Source organism: Trichosurus vulpecula, chromosome 1 (assembly GCF_011100635.1).
Source record: "Trichosurus vulpecula isolate mTriVul1 chromosome 1, mTriVul1.pri, whole genome shotgun sequence".
Classification (NCBI taxonomy): Eukaryota; Metazoa; Chordata; class Mammalia; order Diprotodontia; family Phalangeridae; genus Trichosurus; species Trichosurus vulpecula.
Genome location: NC_050573.1, coordinates 19,649,285 through 19,655,323, shown reverse-complemented (window position 1 = coordinate 19,655,323; position 6,039 = coordinate 19,649,285).

The window sequence follows — 6,039 nt, the reverse complement described above, 5'->3', positions numbered from 1 at the left end:
AGTAGAGTTAGACATTGTCAACTCTAATAAATCCTAAAGAAAGCAAAGCCTGTATTAACTAGATCCTAGCCCCCTCTTTGGACATCTCTTTCTTCCACTCCCTGGTGCCTTTACTCTGTCTCCCAAATCTCTCTAGTTGGTACAACCCTCTCGGGCAATTTTCCATGCTCCATAATTGAGTCTCTTCTTTCCCTGCCTCACCTCAACCCAATCTATGAAGTGGGGCTGGGTATTTAGGAAGTATCCACGAGTGCCACGGTAATGCTATTGGTGAACTCTCTTCTGTATCCGATAGGGGCACTTGACCCAGAGAAGAGAAGACCCAAGAGTGCTATAACAGCCCTCTTCAATTATGGGAAGAGATGTCTTGGGACAGAGCTGGCAGCTATGTGGTGCAGTGGATAGAGCACTGGGCTTGGAATCAGGAAGACTCATCTTTGTGAATTCAAATCCAGCCTCAGACATTTACTAGCTGTGTGACCCTGAGCAAGTCACTTAACCCTGTTTACTCAGTTCCTCATCTATAAAATGAGCTGGGGAAAGAAACGGCAAGCTACTCTAGTATCTTTGCCAAGAAGACCTCGAAAATGGGGTCAGGAAGAGTCAGACAAGACTGAAATAACTCAACAGCTTGAGACAGAGGGATTCTTCTTATTCTCTTTGGACCCAGAGAGCAGAACCAGGAACAAAGCCCGCATGTTTCAAAGAGGCACTTTTTGTCTCAGAGGTCAGGGAAAACTTTCAAAAACTCTACACTTTAAATCCATTCAGCAATTAATAAGCAAATGCAAAATGCTGTCCTAGGTGCTGGGAATACGTACACAAAAATCAAAACAGTCCATGCCCTTAAGCACCTTACATTCCACCAGAGGAGGGAGGTACACGTATACAGATAAATAAACACCAAGTGATACAGAATAAGAGGAAGAGGCACTAACAGCTGGGGATCAGGAAAGGCCTTGTTCTGGCAGGTGATTGACCTGAGCTGTGCTTTCAGGGAAGGGAGAGATTAAGCAGTAAACTCCTTGAGAGTTGAGACTGGCATTTTGTTTTGTTTTTGCCTTTCTTTGTATTTACTGCACTTTGAACAGTGCCTGGAGCACAGTAGATACTAAATAAATGCTTGTTGATGATTCTGAGTAGGAGGTGAAGAGGCCAGTTCAGACTTGGAGCAAAGTCTGTGCAAAGGCAGAGAGGGCAGGAGAAGGAATTTTGCCTATGGCGAAAGATTTGTTGTCGGTTAGTCATTTTTTCAATCTGTGTCTGACTTTTCGTGACTCCATTTGGGGTTTCCTTGGCAGGGATGCTGGAGTGGTTTGCCATTTCCTTCTCCAGTTCATTTTACAGATGAGGAAACTGAGGCAAACAGGTTAAAGTCTCTGGCCTTAGGTCATAGCTAGAAATGTCTGAGACTAGAGTTGAACTCAGGTCTTCCAGACTCCAAGTCTGGCACTCTATCCACTGCGCCATCTAGCTGCCGTATGGGGAAAAATAGGCTAGAACTGGACAAGGGCTCTACATACTAAAAGGAATAGTTTTATTTTATCCTAGAGTCCATGAAGGAAGCATGGGAGTTTCTTCAGAAGGGGAGCAACACTGTCAGTATTACTTTAAGAGAATCCATTTGGTGACTGTGGGATGGATTGGAGAAAGAAGCAGGGAGTTAATGAAGTCATTACTGAACAATTGCAAGAGATGATGAAGGTCCAACCAAGGCTAGAGAGAGGCTGTGAGAGTAGAGAAAAGGGAATGGCTGGCCATGTGAGACAGTGTGGAAATAGAATGGACAAGATGACTGCATCATCATTATTATTGTGATCATCGTGATGATGACACCATGATGATGACACCACAATGATGACACCATGATGATGACATTGTGATGATGAGACCAGGATGCTGACACCACGATGCTGACACCACGATGCTGACACCACAACGATGACACCATGATGATGACATTGTGATGATGACACTGTGATGCTGACACCACGATGCTGACACCACGATGATGATACCACAACGATGACACCATGATGATGACATTGTGATGATGACACTGTGATGCTGACACCACGATGCTGACACCACGATGATGACACCACAATGATGACACCATGATGATGACATTGTGATGATGACACCAGGATGCTGACACCACGATGATGACACCACAACGATGACACCACAATGATGACCTTGTGATGATGACACCAGGATGCTGACACCACGATGCTGACACCACAACGATGACACCATGATGATGACATTGTGATGATGACACTGTGATGCTGACACCACAATGCTGACACCACGATGCTGACACCACGATGCTGACACCACGATGCTGACACCACGATGCTAACACCACAACGATGACACCATGATGATGACATTGTGATGATGACACCACGATGATGAGACCATGATGATGACACCACGATGATGACATTGTGATGATGAGACCATGATGCTGACACCACAATGCTGACACCACAATGATGACACCACGATGATGACAATGTGTAAGTGAGGAGGATGGCTTAAAGATGATTCCAAGGTTGTAAACCTGGGATATTAGGGAAAATAGTGATGGCTTCAATAGAATTAAGGGAGTTTAGAGTAAGGATGGCTTTGGGACCAGCATATTGAGTTCACTTTGGGATAAGTTGAGTTTGAGATGCCTCTGGGTCATGTGGACTGCCTTGGAATGTTCTTCCTTACTGGGAATTTCAAGAAAAAAATGAATAGCCACTTCTTAGGAGATTTTGGTCAGTCATTGGTTGGATTGGAAGGCTTAGAGTTGGAAGAGCTACATATCTTATCCAACCTCCCCATTTTGCAGGTGAGAATACAGAGATCACAAGGGGGTAAAGAGACTTGCCTAAAGTCACATAGGTAGTAGACGTGAGAGGTCAGATTAAGCATCAAAAAATTAAAGCAGAAAGAGATGTCAGAGGTCAACAAATCTAAACCCTCTTACTTTACAGATGAGGAAATAGAAGCCCACAGAGGTTAAGTGACTTGTGATGCAACGTTGCTTTCCATCGAAATCCCCATTCCTTTAATTACTGTAGAGAAACTACTATCTATCTCTGTTGCAAGAATCTTATCATGTTTCACTTAATTGTTTAAAAAGTTATGTTCCAATACAGGATGAGGATTTTGTAATCCAGAACCCTTGAACAGAGAGAGCCTTTGTCTGTAAGACTGCGAGATGGTTGCCAAGGAGATCATTGTTTTATTCATCAGTAAACACCTACCAGCTGGTAATGCCAGCTGAGGGGGAAGGCTGCCTCCTATGAGAGGCAGGAAGGACTCAATTGTGACTGGAAGGGGTACAGTGAGGATTCATGCTGCTGACTGAGCTGCTACATAACAGGGGAGAAGGAAGCAAGAGAAAACGCAGCAGGAATGTCAGGAAAAGTTGGAGTATGCTCAGAGTCAGGAAACACCTGGATTCAACTTCTGCCTCCCACACTTACTAGCTGGGCAAGACACTTAGAACCACTGAGTTATTAACTTCCTTATATGTGAAATGGGAGTAATGATACCTATTTCAAAAGGTTGTTGGGAAGATGAAGTGAGAGAATGTATGAAAAGTACTTTGTAAATCTTAGTCCTATGTAAATGTCAACTGTTATGTATAAAGCAGCTAAGTGGCATGGTGAACAGAGCATTGGAGTCAGGAAGACCAGAGTTCAAACCTCCTTCATACACTCACAAACTGTATAACTCTAGGCAAGTCACTTAACCTCTGGGAACCTCAGTTTCCTCATCTGTAAAATGGAGCTAAAAATATCTTCCAGGGTTGTTGTGAGGATAAAATCAAGGTAATTTTTGGAAAGCACTTTATAAACCTTAAAATGCTATATAAATTCTAGCTATTATTAGCTATTTTTAGCTCACTAGTTATGAGACCTCATGCAAAGAGGTGGCAGTGATAAAAAGGAGTCATTGGCAACTGAGAACCCAGAGAGGGGGATAATAGGGTGGTGGGAAGGGCTTTAGATTCTAAAATTCCTTGAAGTTCTGGGTGGATTTTAAGTCCTAGGTTAGGTCAGTCCCCAGGATATGATTTGAAATAAATTTTTATTATATTTTATATATTATAATATTATATATTATATTATGAAATAAATTATTTTTCTAAAGGGAGGAAATCAGGGTAAGATTAAGTCATGACTGATAATAATTGCAGATTATGTTATCTCTTAAATAACACATCAAGTCAGCCACTTAAATGATACTGAATGTAAGGGTGTGGTGATGGTGGTAATGATGGTGGTGGTGGTGGTGGTGGTGGTGCGTGTGTGTGTGTGTGTGTGTGTGTGTGTGTGTGTGTGTGTAAGAACAGTAGGAGGTAATGTGGCGCAGTGGGAAGAATTTCTGGACCCACATGATCCAGTTCTCATTCTGATCTTGCTCCTTACTGCAAATATGCAAATGTGACCCAGGAAAGTTATTTCACTCCCATTGGCCTCAGGGTCCTCATCTTCACAAGGAAGGGATTGTACTAGATGGCTCAGGACCCCAAATTCTTTGATCCGTAATGCCAAGTGAGATAACCAGAAAAGCAGATGCATTGACTGCAACTCCATAGACAAGGCAAATCAAGCCAAAAAGAATGGATTTTTAAACTGAGACAAGAAGGGGAGGAAGAAAAATATTCCCTTCCCCCTCCCCCACCACATCTTTATTTATTGACTTTGTTCTACTTGGCTTAAATGTACAGTATTCAGTATGCTCAGGCTATATAGTAATTTCCGCCTAAGGAATGAGCAAGTAAAGCCACATAAAGGATATAGAATTGCATAATAGAAAGAACTCTGGCTCTGTAGTTAGGGGACCTGGGTTCAAATTCTGCCTTTAATATTTACTACTGTGTGATCTTGAGCAAGACATTTAACCTCTCTGGGCCTCAGTTTCCCCATTTGTAAAATGAAGGAGTAGGACAAGATGGCCTCTGAGGTCCCAATCAGCTTGAAAGCTATGGTCATCTGATCCTGTGATGTCATCCAAGAGGCATATGCCTTATCTTGCCAAGAACCAAGACTCCACTTCCTTTTATTTCCTGGCCATGGCTGGCTACACTCTCCAACTATCTCCATGCCCTTTGAAACTTGAACTCCATCTCCCTTCCCTCCAACTCTGATAGGTGAGAATTTTGCCTTATCTTGTCAGAAACAGCCAACATCTCTTTGCATAGCCATCTGCCATAAGAATGTAAGCACCTTGAGGACAATAGTTGTCTCATTGACTTCAACTTGTATCCCTATTGCTTAGCACAGCACCGGGCAAATAGTAAGCATTTAATGAATCTTTCTTCTCTCTCTCTCTCTCTCTCTCTCTCTCTCTCTCTCTCTCTCTCTCTCTCTCTATCTCTCTCTCTGTCTCTCTCTCTCTGCCTCTCTGTCTGTCTGTCTGTCTGTCTATGTAGTTTATCTGTCTGTCTATCCATCTATCATCTATCTATCTATCTATCTATCTATCTATCTATCTATCTATCTATCTAGGTATCTATCTGTCTGCCTGTCTGTTGGTCTGTCTGTCTGTCTATCTACCTAACTATCTGCCTGTCCGTCAGTCTGTCTGTCTGTCTGTCTCTCTGTCTGTCGATCTATCTACCTATGTATTTATCTGTCTGTCTGTGTCTATCTATCTATCTTTCTGTCTGTCTGTCTCTCTGTCTGTCTATGTGTCTGTCTACCTGTCTGTCTGTCTTCCAGGGCAGAGGAGTTTCCCCATCTGGGAGTTCTCTATTCCAATGAAATCACAAGGTCAGTCCTGTCCTTATTTAGATCAATCACATAGGGTTATTGGGAAGAAAGAAGTCAGTTTGCTAAATTTGAAGAGTGTGTGCACATGCATGGTTTTGTTTGTTTGTTTTGTTTTGTTGTGATGTTTTACACATCAGAGTTGTCATTCTCAGTATCATTTACTGTGGGCAATGCATAATATCCCTATGCTTCAATTTTCTCATCCAAAACCATGGGAATTATCATTCCCTTCACTGCCAGCTTCACAGGGCTTTTGAGA